Source organism: Salvelinus sp. IW2-2015, linkage group LG13, assembly GCF_002910315.2.
Source record: "Salvelinus sp. IW2-2015 linkage group LG13, ASM291031v2, whole genome shotgun sequence".
NCBI classification, from domain to species: Eukaryota; Metazoa; Chordata; class Actinopteri; order Salmoniformes; family Salmonidae; genus Salvelinus; species Salvelinus sp. IW2-2015.
In genome coordinates, this window is record NC_036853.1 from 50,776,779 (window position 1) to 50,790,822 (window position 14,044).

General features: G+C 45.4%; 1 pseudogene; it reads right to left on the reverse strand.

Annotated features, from left to right (window-relative positions):
- Positions 1-3: 3 nt before the first annotated feature.
- Positions 4-14,044, reverse strand: part of LOC111971639 (sarcoplasmic/endoplasmic reticulum calcium ATPase 2-like) — a 16,338-nt pseudogene continuing 2,297 nt past the window's right edge.

The following is a 14,044-nucleotide window of genomic DNA, read 5'->3' on the forward strand; positions in this document are numbered from 1 at the left end:
ACATTTAAATTAACCATTTTATTGTTGTTTTCATCCCATAAAGCATTTCCCATCTTCCATAAATGAAATAACAGTAGTGTGACAGACAGCAAATGGTACGATTTACAATAAACTAAATACATTCCCACCTTAATTTAGCCTCAAAAAAGATATTTTTAGTTTTTCAAATAACTCCACTGAATGTTCATTTCTTTGAAGTCGTTAAATTTTGTATAATTATTTTGCTTACTGATTTCAGATGAAGACAGAGAGCACTCTGTCAGAGCGCCAGTAGAGAAACGGAGAGATGGAAAGAAAAGACCGCTCAGCATCTCTCCCTCATCCCTCTTTCTTTTGTAAAGCCACCCTGTCAGACGGCCCCTCTGCTCCTCCCCAATCCCCCCATTTCCACTCCTCTAACTCTTACATCTATTAATGATTTTAATAACTCCAAACTTTCCCCCCCACCTTTTACTACATTCAGAAAATAAAATGGCACCCCCTAATTCTTTACAGGCACAGTAGGGGTACTACAGACACCACAAGGACAATTAAATCAGAATTACCGTAATAGTTATATCAATCATAATAATAACAAAAAACAATGTTGCATGTCAGGGGGGAGGATTAGAAAGTTAGCAAATTTGGTCTGTTGTAAATAAAAGACAAATAATTAGTGTTCCCAACCCTAACAAACCCACTACTACAGAGGAAGTGGTATCCACATGAGCAGACTACACAACTTTGTACCTTTAGTTCATGGTGTGATGTCACAGTGGCTGTTAGACCATCAAAACACACAGCCAACTAGTAGAACGGTAGAGTAGCCTAGCTAAAATATGATGCAATTTCTCAGCCTGACAACAATGAGTCGTCACGATTACACAATTCAATGTCAGAGATGCTGGAGCCCTCCGGAGAGGCAAGTCTACTGCTTCTAGGCCTACGTGAGGATTGTGACGTCGTAACTTTAAGGATGCAGGTCCAAGCTGAAATCATGTGTAGGACATCAGAACGAATCTGGTCACGCAAAAAGATGCCAAGCCTGCACCTAACCTGGACAGTTCTAGTATAGACCAACAGTCAGTGTGTTTGAGAAGGATGAGTTTGAGCAAGGCACAGCGCAGAATCGCTAATCTTGATCACATAATGAGTAGTTATTTAGAAAGCAAGGTGATTTGGAGATCAGTGATTCTGAGCAGTCCAACTGCAGTGCACCAGTAGTCCATCTCAAACATGCATGATGATAAGGAGACAAAGGGTATGATGTCATAAAGAGTAGCCAACCTTTATCAGAACCATACATGGAGGCAACATCCATTCTGCAGCAAAGAAGTTAGGCATAGAAAAATATCCAACAGAAAGAAAAGAAAACACATAATTCAGTGTCGTGATGTATTAATAAATATGAATAATGCAGTGAAAACTAACGTAAAATCTTTAACTTTTCAAAATTCAGCTCTGCCAGCCCATAACCCTAAGAATTACACATTAAAGAAGAAATATTCTGCTGTCCTCTTCCCTAGACAGTTTGATGACATCCAAATTAAATCAAATATTAATTGATTGATTTCTGAAGCTGGCTGGAGTGTCGGTGTGGCCAGTCTGACTGATGCTGAAAGATCATTCAGCTCTCGCTTTTCATCCAGTCATCCCTCCATTCCCTAGACTGGACTGAAGAAGCTTCTTTCTCCCTCGCTTTCTCTCTACCTTCCCACCTGTCACCTTACCAGGTAGAGAAACTGGAATGAAATTAATAAGTACTATCTTATGTTAGAAATCATCTATAGACAGGAATTTGCCTTTCAAAATTGAATAAATATGCAGGAGAGAGTTCAGGACACAAGCAACGGCCATATTCAATCAAATCCGCTTAACAAGCTTCTGGGGAGAAGTTAAATTGAAAAAAAATAAACACTCATTCTGAGCGGCCAGAAAGAATGTTTGAATCAACTACAAAGTTGCGTTTCTTTTCTGGTTTGTCTCACATTGTAAAAAATGATGTTGTCAAGGGGCTACGTGAACCTAAACGTGCATTATTTCTGCACAAGAGGAGTGGTATTTTCAAGACCTATTCCGCTAACTCGTTAAACCAGGCTTGATTAAATAGGACCTTGAGTTTTGTAAAATCCCTCACGGTCAGGGCCCGTATTAAAAAAGTCAGAGTGCTGAGCTAGGATGTATCAGCTCCCTCTTCACTTCCTTTGTATCCCTCTTTCTCTCACCGTCTCAGACTGTTCACCTTTCATCCCGGGCTTTATCCCTCTAAAAATGTATTTTTTAATTTTTCTTTCCCTGCACTCCATCTTCACCTCAACTTGCTCCCCTATTTATGTTATAGTTCCTTCGCTTTCATTCATAACCCAACCCCCTCCCTCCCCCTTCCCCCCCCCTTCACTCATAGAACATGTTAGTAATATCAGAGTCCAGGCTGTAGATCCAGATCAATAGGGGGAACGACATTAAAACGAACGACCAGGACACGCCCTTGAACACCCTGCTCACAGCGGCAGTCATGCCCCCTGACCCTTGACCCCTCCGCCGGCGCTCCCGCTCCTCCTCCTGTCGCTCCACGTCGGTACCCGGCTCGATCCAGTTCCGGGCCAGGAACTTGAGGGCCTCGTCCATGAAGATGACTGGAAGCGACATCTTGAGGACCACAACCCACTGTGGCCACGACAGGGGGCGGATCTGGAACACCACCTGGATGGGAGAGAAGGGGAGGGGGGTGGTTAGACAATGAGATAGAGAGCACAATGTAATGTAACACACACACAATTCCCTGTGCAGCAGTGGTAATTTTGCCACTTTTTTAGATTTAGTCTAGGTCCCATTTTTTACATTTGAATAATGATTTAGTTTAGTTTGTCAAAATAATGAAAACGGGCCATTTTAGTCAACTAAATGCCCTTTCATTTTAGTCACATCACATTTGTATCGCCACAACCTATAGTAAACATAAATCACTTACTTCCATGTGCACAAACATGCATAGCCTTGTCTTACCAACATATTGTTCTGCATCAGATCCTATTCTTCCAAAAATAAGAATCGATTCCCAAGTCCCTTGTGCTCGAGTTCGATTCACGAGTCCCTATGGCTGAAGTCGAGTCAGCTATATCTGACTGGGTAGCACTACTAGGGCTGGGCTACCCAACTAGTTTTAGAACGGCCCGCGATATGCTTTATGAATGTAAAACGCGGCCTGCCTATGCATGACGGAAAGAAAAAATATATATTATGGGTCATGTCTTTTGAACGGTAGCATAAGGGATAGAAAATCAAGCCATTCTCTGTGGAAAAGAGGGAGGCTTGGCTACGTTGGTTGCAGAACCTATATATTAAATTCAGTGGGAAAAGTGGGAATGTTGAGCGAGACTACAAAAAACATACTTTTCTATAGCCTACTCAAGGAAGTGAAAAACATAGCTAGGCTGTTTAAAGTCAATGCTGTTATTGTTTTTAATTTCGTAAAAGGAGCTTGTGTTTCTTAACCAGGCAAAGGGTAACTAACTAGAAGGCTAGTGGTGACTGGTTAGCTACGAGGAAGCAAGAGTCGTCAGCGCGATGTGTATAATCGGAGGGGGAGCAGAGCCCGTCTGCCCACACTCATCGCTTGCTCCCCCGCAGCTCACCAGCTGATGTAGGCTGTGTGAGGCATCGTTCCCACTACTGAACAGAACTCCGCTGCGCATCTGTGCTGCTAATATTACTTGTGCACATCACTGAAAAGCTCTCAATCTCTCCCAAAATTATTGTCCAGTCCATTTAGTAGTCAGATTTTAGTCACTGCGATAATTTCTCTCGTTTTAGTCAACTGAAATGAAAAATCATTTTCATTTAGTTTGTTTTTTTCTGAGTCTATTTAGGCAGTTATAGTCTCGTCAATTGCCACTGAAAAATAGGTGTTTGACTAATATTTTATTGTTGTTGACAAAATTATGCCAGATGCGCTCACACACACATACTTACAGGCAGGGGGTCAACGTAGAGGATGAGGAAGTGGAGCGCCATAGAGAGACAGATAGCTCCCACCAGCCAGGGGTTGGACCAAGGAGGCATCTTCAGCAGGGACTGGTTTTCTGACAGACTGAGGACGAGGACACACAGCAGAGCTCAGAAATGGACCAGAACAAGCTCAAAAGATGACAATAAAATATTGATACTAAACACAACAGAACTCTGGAATATCAACACAAAGTCAGTAAAATATCCATACTTCTACTAAATAATCTCTAATATAAATCTGTACTCTACTGAAAAATCATGCATATCATGATCATAAAGAAAGTGTTTAATATGACTTATAAACATCTATGTCTGATGATTGAAAAGAGCAACAGGTGGACAACACATGCCATAGAACTGAACGAAATGTACAGTCGAATGTACTGTGACTAACAAATAGAAATGTTATCGTACGAGAACTAAACCCGTTCTGTGTCGCGTCATAGATAGTGATCTCTATGACTGACGCCAAGTCCCGCACGGGATTGTGGGAGTTGTAGTTTGAGTAGTGTACCTGTTGAGGGCGTTGCACATCTCTATGGTAACGAGCACGGACAGGGCCATGGTCATGGGGTAGGGCGACTCGAACACTGAGCACTGCACCCCCGCAAACTCTCCGTGACCTTCACCGCACTGGAGATAGTGGGACTGAGAGGAGAGAGAAAGAGCGAGATGGGGAGGGAGTGAGAGGTTAGACACAGTAAAGTAAGAGAAGTGAGAGAAGAGAGGGATGTGTTCTTACCAGTTGGTAGAAGGAGAGTTTGGGTCCATCGTGTGCTGCCATGAACCACCAGGCTGCAGCTCCTACTGTAGCTGCTCCGACGTAGCCTGAGAGAAAGGTCAAAGGTTAGATGTGTATATTCTCGAATCMCAGCTGATATTGTGATGTAAATCAATCATCCACAAATGTTATTTGTATAGAGCTTTTTACAAATACATTTGTCACAAAGTGCTTATGAGGCTACATCTGCAAAGTATACAAGTTCAAAATACAATAAACCTGTCTGTTCATAATCTATAACCTCACGATGCGGTATCTGCCATAGATATAGAAACAGATAAACCAGATATACTCACATCCGACAATGAGGTATCTGCAGAAGAGCCATCTGGAGATGAGAGGCTCCTTGGGGGAGCGTGGGGGGCGGGACATGATGTCCAGGTCAGGGGGATTGAAGCCCAGGGCGGTGGCCGGGAAGCCGTCTGTCACCAGGTTGACCCACAGCAACTGGACCGGGATCAGGGCCTCGGGCATGCCCAGAGCAGCCGTCATGAAAATACTGGAGGGGAGAGAAGGAGGGGGAGAGGGGTTGGGATGGTGAGAGAGTGAGGGAGGGATACAACATAATAATTCAGAAATCCAYTCTCACTGTCCCAGACTACTGTTATCCTTCAAGTTAATCCCTTCAGCCATCTCTCCTTTTTAAATTGTCCTTCTCTCTATTGTCACCTGACCTAAAGCGTACTCCTCTTCTAAATGTGCACCTCCGTTCTGTTATCCTTCCCCTTTATTTAAAACAGTAACCCACCACGCTCTCTTCCTCCCCCGTTTCCATCCTCCAACCCATCCCTCCAGTACCACTCCATTCCCCTCTCCCTCCCTCCCCCTCTCCTATGAAGTATCCTTTAAACTGTTTCATTTTGTTATAGATGGCTCTCCCCTTCCTCTCCTCCAATCCCTCTCGTCCCCCTATCCTCACCAGACAACCTCTCCTATGTTGGAAGATATGAGGTATCGTATGAACTGCTTCATGTTGTTGTAGATGGCTCTGCCCTCTTCTACAGCCGCTACGATGGTAGAGAAGTTATCATCAGCTAAGATCATCTCTGAGGCGGACTTGGCCACAGCCGTGCCTGAACCCATGGCGATCCCGATCTCTGCCTTCTTCAGGGCTGGCGCATCATTCACTCCATCACCAGTCTGGGGGAGAGAGGGATGAAGGGATGGGAGCGAGCAAGAACAGGCAGTGAGTCAAAACAGGGAAGAAACGCATGAAAGGCCCCACACAATGCAAACATGCCTTCCCAATGCAGAGGAAGCATGTTACCGGTGACAACAGGTCCGTCACTCAATTGAACAGTACTTTTTTATTTTTTTAAGGGTCACAGAGTAGAGCTTTAGACAGGGACACTGCTGCCAACAGAGAGAGATACACACACTCACACCACCTCACCATGGCTGTGATGTCATCGAGGCTCTGCAGGTACTCCACGATGCGGCTCTTGTGTGTGGGTTCTACACGGGCAAAGCAGCGTCCGGTACGACAGGCCTGCCTCTGGAGGTGGGGGGGCAGCTCGTCAAACTCCCTCCCCGTCAGGCCCCCTGAGAACGGGTCATCCCTGCCCGCCTCCTCCTCCTCCTCCTCCGTGATGATGCCCACACGACGACAGATGGACATGGCCGTGCCCTTGTTGTCACCTGGGGGGGGGGGCGTGAAGTAAGAGGTTAGATGGAGAGATGACACCCAGCAGGCAAAACGGTTTGAAATCGCGTTATTAGGGCCGGGCCGACACCAGTATCAGGATACTCGTTAGTATCGTGGCAAGTAAACAAAACAAAGTGGATTTAACTTCTTGAGGAAAAAAAGCTCTAATGTCACATTTATTTAATTTTCCAAGCTAAAGCACACAATATTTGAAATACAGCAATTTTTTAAATGACAAAAGAGTTTGGTCTGCATCGTGTTTTCATTTTTGTAATTGAAAAAAAAATTGCGATACTGGTATCGTCCAAGCCTTTCACATTATAATATCATTTTAAGGTAGATGAGTGTGAGGCTCGAAATTCTGTTCAGTTAACTTTGTTGAATCCCCTTGGATAATGTGTCTTGGGTCTCCAACGAGCATGTATCACAACACAACAAACAGAGGGAGTGAGGGCAAGGCGTGTCTTACCTGTGATCATGATGACGCGGATGCCAGCCTGCCTACACATGCGGACCGCACCAAGTACTTCTTTCCTGGGGGGGTCCAGCATCCCCACGCAGCCCACGAAGGTCAGGTCCGACTGGGGGAGCATTGTTGTTTATTTAACACTAATCAAATAAAACTGTATTTGAAGTGCCTTTAAAAATCACAACACTTTAGAGTCAAAAAGCTATAAAATAAGAGATAAATAGGCAACCAAAAAGCAATACCAGAGATTAATAAAAGTGCATAATAACACAAAGGATACATMAAATGAGTTAACAATCACCTCGTAGTCAGCGAAGGTGGCCGAGTTCTCCAGGTTGAGAGAGCGTATCTCGGGGGGCGAGTCCCGGGTCGCCATGGCGAGGCATCGGAGGGTGTCCCGCCCCGTGGCCCACTCCCTGACGGTCCCCTGGAGCTGCTCCCGCCCCGCGGGCGTCATGGGCACCCGCGCGCCCCCGTTCACCCGGATCCAACGGCAGCGCTCCAGCACGCTCTCCGGAGCTCCCTGGGAGAGAGAAAACAAGTCGGTACAAAGTGAGGAGATGGTGGACAGAGAGTAAGAGAAAGAGCTCAGAAGAAAGAAGCACGTAAGGAATAGAAACGACAAGAAAGAGCAGAGAGAGAAAGGGGGGGGACAGAGAAGTGGACAGAGAAGTGGATAAGTAGGAGTGAGAGAGAGACAGAGAGAGACACAGCTGACCTTGACAAACATCTTGGCCCCGGAGGCAGAGCGGCTGAGTTTGTTGGGAGAACAGAACACTGACATGGACTTCCTGTCACGGGAGAACTCCAACGTCAACTCCTTCCTCATCAACTGTTTTATCACCTGATGGAGAGAAGGATAGAGGGAGAGAGGAGATGTATCATTCAATCACTCTGCCAGGAAGTAAATTAGGTCAGCACGTCTCAATGGTACACACGCACGCGTTTTTGTTATATTAGACACACACACCGAGCAGCAGGCAGTAGCTCTCTCGACGGCGGACAGTCCTCTGAGGTCTGTGTCGAACACGTTCATCTTCTCCACCAGACAGCACAGGGCCGTCTCCGTGGCCTCGCCTACCTTCTCATACACACCCTTAGACTGGGACACACACCCACAGGTTAAGGGTCAACAACAATKACATTATTTGAATGTATTATTTCAAACAGATGCTACTGGACTGGAACAAAAGTAGCTCTCCAGGACCAGAATTAGGAAGTGTCTGTCCATGGAGTGGTGTGGTGTGTCGTGCAGTGCTTATGGTTGGTGCGGCAGATAGCCTAGTGGTTAGAGCGTTGGGCCAGTAACCGAAAGGTTGCTGGATCGAATCCCTGAGCTGACAAGTTAAAAATCTGTCAATCTGCCCCTGAACAAGGCAGTTACCCCACTGTTCCCCGGTAGACCGTCATTGTAAATAAGAATTTGTTCTTAACTGACTTGCCTAGTTAAATAAAAGTTACAATTAAGTGTGTTATCGTGTGTAGTGCAGTGGCTACAGTAAGATCCATTTAAATTGGTGTGTTATGGTGTGCAAAGYAGGCTGGAGCTGTTCTCACCTCGTTGTAGTCCAGAGAGGAGTCGTTACACAGAGCACAGATAGAGGCCAWCTCCACCAGGCCCTCATACTGACTACACTTCACCACCGTCTCATCCATATACCTGGGGGAGAGAGAGAAGGACAAGAGAAATAAATAGAGGGAGAAAATTAGGGAAGAGACAGAAGGGTGGATATGGAAGATGATAGGGTAAGAGAGAAAGGGAAATAAGTAAGGGATCGTGGAAAGCCAGAAGAGRGGGAGAACGAGACCAGAGAAAGAAAGTTGCGGAGGAAGGGAACCAAATATTAAACCGATAACATTTCGCAGCATCTTAAAGGTCCAGTGCAGTCAGAAACATGATTTGTCTGTGTTATATATATATATGTGTGTATATATATATATATATCCACACTGAGGTTGGAAGAAAAAAAATATATAATAAAAAAAAATATGAATTTATGAAAAATGATCATGATCAATGATCATCAGTTTGACAAGACTGCCTGAAATTTCAGCCTGTTTTGGTGGGAAGGAGTTTTGGCCTGCCTGGTGACGTTAGTTAATACACCATTAAGAAAGAGTTCCAAACCCCTCTGCCAATAACAGCTAGTTTTCATTTTTCCCCTCACCACTCAGACAGCCATAGCAAAATTGGGGATGAGTGAATCGTCATGACATCTAGTGCTTTCAAGACAACTGGGAACTGCCCAAAAAACGAGGTCAAATCATGATGTCCCTGATCTTCAGGTCGGAATGTTGGAGCTCCAGAAAGATGCCCGAGTTTGACATGGAATTTCATTTCGGACGACCATTCAAAGCTATTTTTCCCAGTCGGAGCTTGTTTTGTTCCTGAGTTCCCAGTTTTCTTGAACAGACTGAAGTCGGATATTTCCAAGTTCCCAGTTGTTTTGAACGTGGCAATCATCAGTTTAAGGGTTAAAGGTTAAAGGCACTCACACTTCCCCTTCCGGGGCGTAAGTAGATCCGGTCACCGAAAACTCACTCAGGGCGCATCGCTCCCCTGACACACTGTCCACAACAAATATCTACACACACACACAGGGTTAGAAAATACACTCAATGTCACAATCAGTAAGGTTAGGTCAGCATCAGGCTGAGTCTKTCAATCAACATGCCAAACCATTCCACTTTCAGGTCAGCTCCTATCTCCATTTTCCCCCTCCCTCCCTCTCTCACCCGGTGGACAGACATCTGATTGGTGGTGAGGGTGCCAGTCTTATCGGAGCAGATGACGGAGGTGCAGCCCAAGGTCTCCACAGAGGGCAGACTGCGAACGATGGCGTTCTTCCGGGCCATGCGTCTGGTCCCCAGAGCTAGGCAGGTTGGTGATCACAGCGGGTAGGCCTGCGGGGGGGGGCGGGCAAGATTGAATAGGGTGACGGGACGGTTAAATATATGGTTCCATAATGTTTCTTCCGGAGTCATGTACAAAAGTACACTGCTGATCAATCTACTGTATTTAATCGAGTTAGTCTACATGGACACAGAGAGGAGCTGTGTCTATTTTTTATTTAACTAGGCAAGTCAGTTAAGAACAAATCTTATTTTCAATGACGGCCTACCGGGGAACAGTGGGGTAACTGCCTTGTTCAGGGGCAGAACGGCAGATTTTAACTTGTCAGCTCAGGGATTTGATCCAGCAACCTTTCGGTTACTGCCCAACGCTCTAACCACTAGCTACCTGCCGCCCAAAAGAGAATTCATTTTGGTTTCATATGGAATTTAGATTGCTCAAAATAGAATGGAATTAATCATGCTCTAACTTTGTGTTATACAGACAGACAGAAGGAAATGAAGAGAGGGTGGTTGGTCCCACCACGTACCCTCAGGGATGGCAGCTACAGCCAGTGCACAGCGATCTTGAAGTAGTAGACGGCCCCTCTGAGCCAGCTGCCACCGTGGACCGGGTCATTGAAATGGCCTACGTTGATACCCCACACTGCCACGCAGATCACTGTGATCACCTAGAGGGAGGGAGGGAGCCTGTTATCACAACACTGCCACTCACAATAAGGCTGACAGATGAAATAAAAAGAATGAGGGAAAGAAAGAGCAAGAGACGAGAAAAGGGAAGAGAAGGAAAGTCCTTGTACCTTGGACAGCTGTTCCCCAAACTGGTCCAGTTTCTGCTGCAGCGGTGTCCTCTCTGGGTCTGTWGCAGCCATCTCATCACGAATCTTCCCGATCTCAGTCTGCACCCCAGTAGCTACCACCACACCTATAGCCCTGCCCGCCGCAATGTTKGTGCCCTGGAAGAACAATGATACAAAGCCCTGTGTTGGTTGACAAAGCCCCGTGTTGGTACTCTCTACAACATGAGTTTGATCTGTAAAGCAGCATACATTGGCATTGTGCTCACAGCTCATTTCCAGATCAAAGACACGGCAATAACATCAAAAAAGATTCAGGGGAAAATAATGTATGTATGTATGTATGTATGTATTACCCACTCAGCACAAGACCAGAAAGACATCTTTTCAACCAGAAATACATACTGTATTTCCAAAGTTTTGTCAAAGACGTTTAAAACATAGGGCAGATATTAGAAATCATGAATTGTGTTTTTGACTATGTAGGTGGCGTGGGGATCAACGACATGCATCCCACACATACGGTATCTCTTAGTGATATACAGAACAGTCTCAGTTCCAGTATATGGGTGTAGCTCTAGTACCAATACAGATGATCTCCGTTGGATTGCTCCACTATCAGTATATTAACCTGGAATACAGTGGCCTCGTAGCTCGTTCACCTGACTCTTTAGAACTGTTAAGTAGATTATATCACACAGTATATTACGTGTGTGTGTGTGTGTGTGTGTGTGTGTGTGTCCTGTGCAAACAATGCGAGTGATGTTTTATTCAACAAACGGTTGAGTCACACCTTTGACACTCACATCAAAGCATTACAATGCACACACACACACAGTCGTGTGTTCTGGTTCCTCTCTCACACCATATCTCCCATTAGATCAATAAACCACACACACACAAACAAACAAATGTGCTGGTCTATTTCTGAATCAGATAATGACCCCCTAAAATACACCCACCCTCCTCCACCACACACACTTACAGAGAACAGCATGTTTTTCTTGTCCTGGTTGACGGCTCGCGGGTCAGGCACTGGGTCTGTGTGTTTGATCACRGACACTGACTCCCCCGTCAGGATGGACTGGTCCACTCGCAGCGTGGTGGAGCGGATGGAGGTCAGCCGGATGTCTGCTGGGACTTTATCACCCACTGGGGGAAAACGGGGCGGAGGTGATGGTGACGGTTTTTCAAGTCAAGTTCAAGTCTTACATAGCTGAGGATAAACAYGACATGGCCAGAAGTATGTGRACACCTCTTCAAATTAGTGGATTCGGTCATTTCAGCTTCACCCATTGCTGACAGGTGTATAAAATCCAGCACACTGCCATGCAATCTCTATAGACAAACATTGGCAGTGGAGTGACCCGTACCGAAGTGCTCAGTGACTTTCAAAATGGCACAGTCATAGGATGCCACCTTCCAACAAATCAGTTTGTCAAATTTCTGCTCTGCTAGAGCTGCCCCGGGCCACTGTAAATGCTGTTATTGTGAAGTGGAAACGTCTAGGAGCAAAAACGGCTCAGCCGCAAAGCGGTAGGCCACACAATCTCACAGAACGGAGCCTCCCGAGTGGCGCAGCGGTCTAAGGCACTGCATCGCTGTGCTTGAGGCGTCACTACAGCCCCGGGTTGGATCCCAGGCTGTGTCACAGCTGGCCGTGATCAGGAAACCCATGAGGCGGCGCACAATTGGCCCAGCGTCGTCCGGGTTAGGGGAGGTTTTGGCCAGCCGGGATATCCTTGTCCCATCACGCTCTAGCGACTCCTTGTGGCCGGCCAGGAGCCTGCAAGATGACTTCAGTCGCCAGATGTATGGTGTTTCCTCCGACACATTGGTGCGGCTGGTTTCCAGGTTAAACGAGCAGCGTGTCAAGAAGCAGTGCGGCTTGGCAGGGTCGTGTTTCGGAGAACGCATGGCTCTTGACCNAGGAAACCCATGAGGCGGCGCACAATTGGCCCAGCGTCGTCCGGGTTAGGGGAGGTTTTGGCCAGCCGGGATATCCTTGTCCCATCACGCTCTAGCGACTCCTTGTGGCCGGCCAGGAGCCTGCAAGATGACTTCAGTCGCCAGATGTATGGTGTTTCCTCCGACACATTGGTGCGGCTGGTTTCCAGGTTAAACGAGCAGCGTGTCAAGAAGCAGTGCGGCTTGGCAGGGTCGTGTTTCGGAGAACGCATGGCTCTTGACCGTCGCCTCTCCTAAGTCCGTAGGAGAGTTGCAGCGATGGGACAAGACTAACTACCCAATTGGATATCACAAAATTAGAGAGAAAAAGGGGTAAAAGTTCCAAAAGATTATAAAAATAAAATCAACTCGGGTGGAGGCGGTTAGAGCAGCAAAAAGGGGGGGACCAACGCCATATTAATGCCAATGATTTTGGAATGAGATGTTCGACGAGCAGGTGTACACATACTTTTGGTCATGTCGTGTATTTGTTGTAGAAAAAAAATAAACATGGGTTTTAATAAAAATTCTACGAAAAACAAGCAAACTTATTAGAACGATTCACTGTCCTGTTTTTATGGTGATAACGTCTGTGGCGCGCATGCAATGCAACTTCTGGAAAAGTGTGAATGCAATCTGTAAGATGGTTCCAATATGTATATTAAACATATGGACATTCTCCCTTTCTCTTTATATTGGACCGTTGTCCAGCTACTGTATTTAGACATAGCCTACTTAAAAACAAGTTGTTTYGCTTTGTTTAGAATTATTCAGTCTCTTTTTAGGCCTTATCAATAATGAATGTAATCTTGCTTATTGACAACATTTAGCATGTTCAAGCTGAGCCATAATGCAACTTACAGTAGGCCTAGCCCCTATTTCAGTGTGAATTCTATGTATATCTTTTCACATTGAAGACATGCAATTACTTAAAACAATGTGGACTGCAAACAGGTTCAAGTTAACATACTGTATTTAGCAAAGACGGRACAGGTCTACATTTTGTTATTTTGTTTCTGTAAGCTGTTTAACAAACTATAACGGACTAMCATTGGAATTGGAGTTGATTCCAAGGCAATACATAAAAGACCATAAATACACAACTTGAAGCAACAATATATTTAGCCATCGAGCATGTTCTGATTGGCCAGTGAGGGGCCAAGCCTCAACACACGCAAAATGTGTTTATTCATCAAAAACCCAGCCCTTTCGCGCCCTTGCCAGCAACTGCACTATGGTTGTGAAAATAGCAAAAATATTTCTGACACCGCTAGTGCTTAGATTGACCATTGTGTTAAGTTTGTTCAAATACAGCCCAAAATACCTTAGAACAGCGAAACTAAATCMCATAGACTATCATCTTATTTCCACATAAAAGCTTTTTTTTATGAGCTGTCAATCAACCAAATGCATTGGTAAACAYTTCAAACCCTGCAAGATCATTGGCTAAAAGGGATAGACAGGCATTGATGTGATGAGATAAACAAACAGTTTTTTTTACAATCCTCCATGGTTGCATCCCAAACAGCACCCTATTCCCTAACTCTGGTCAATATTAGCGCACT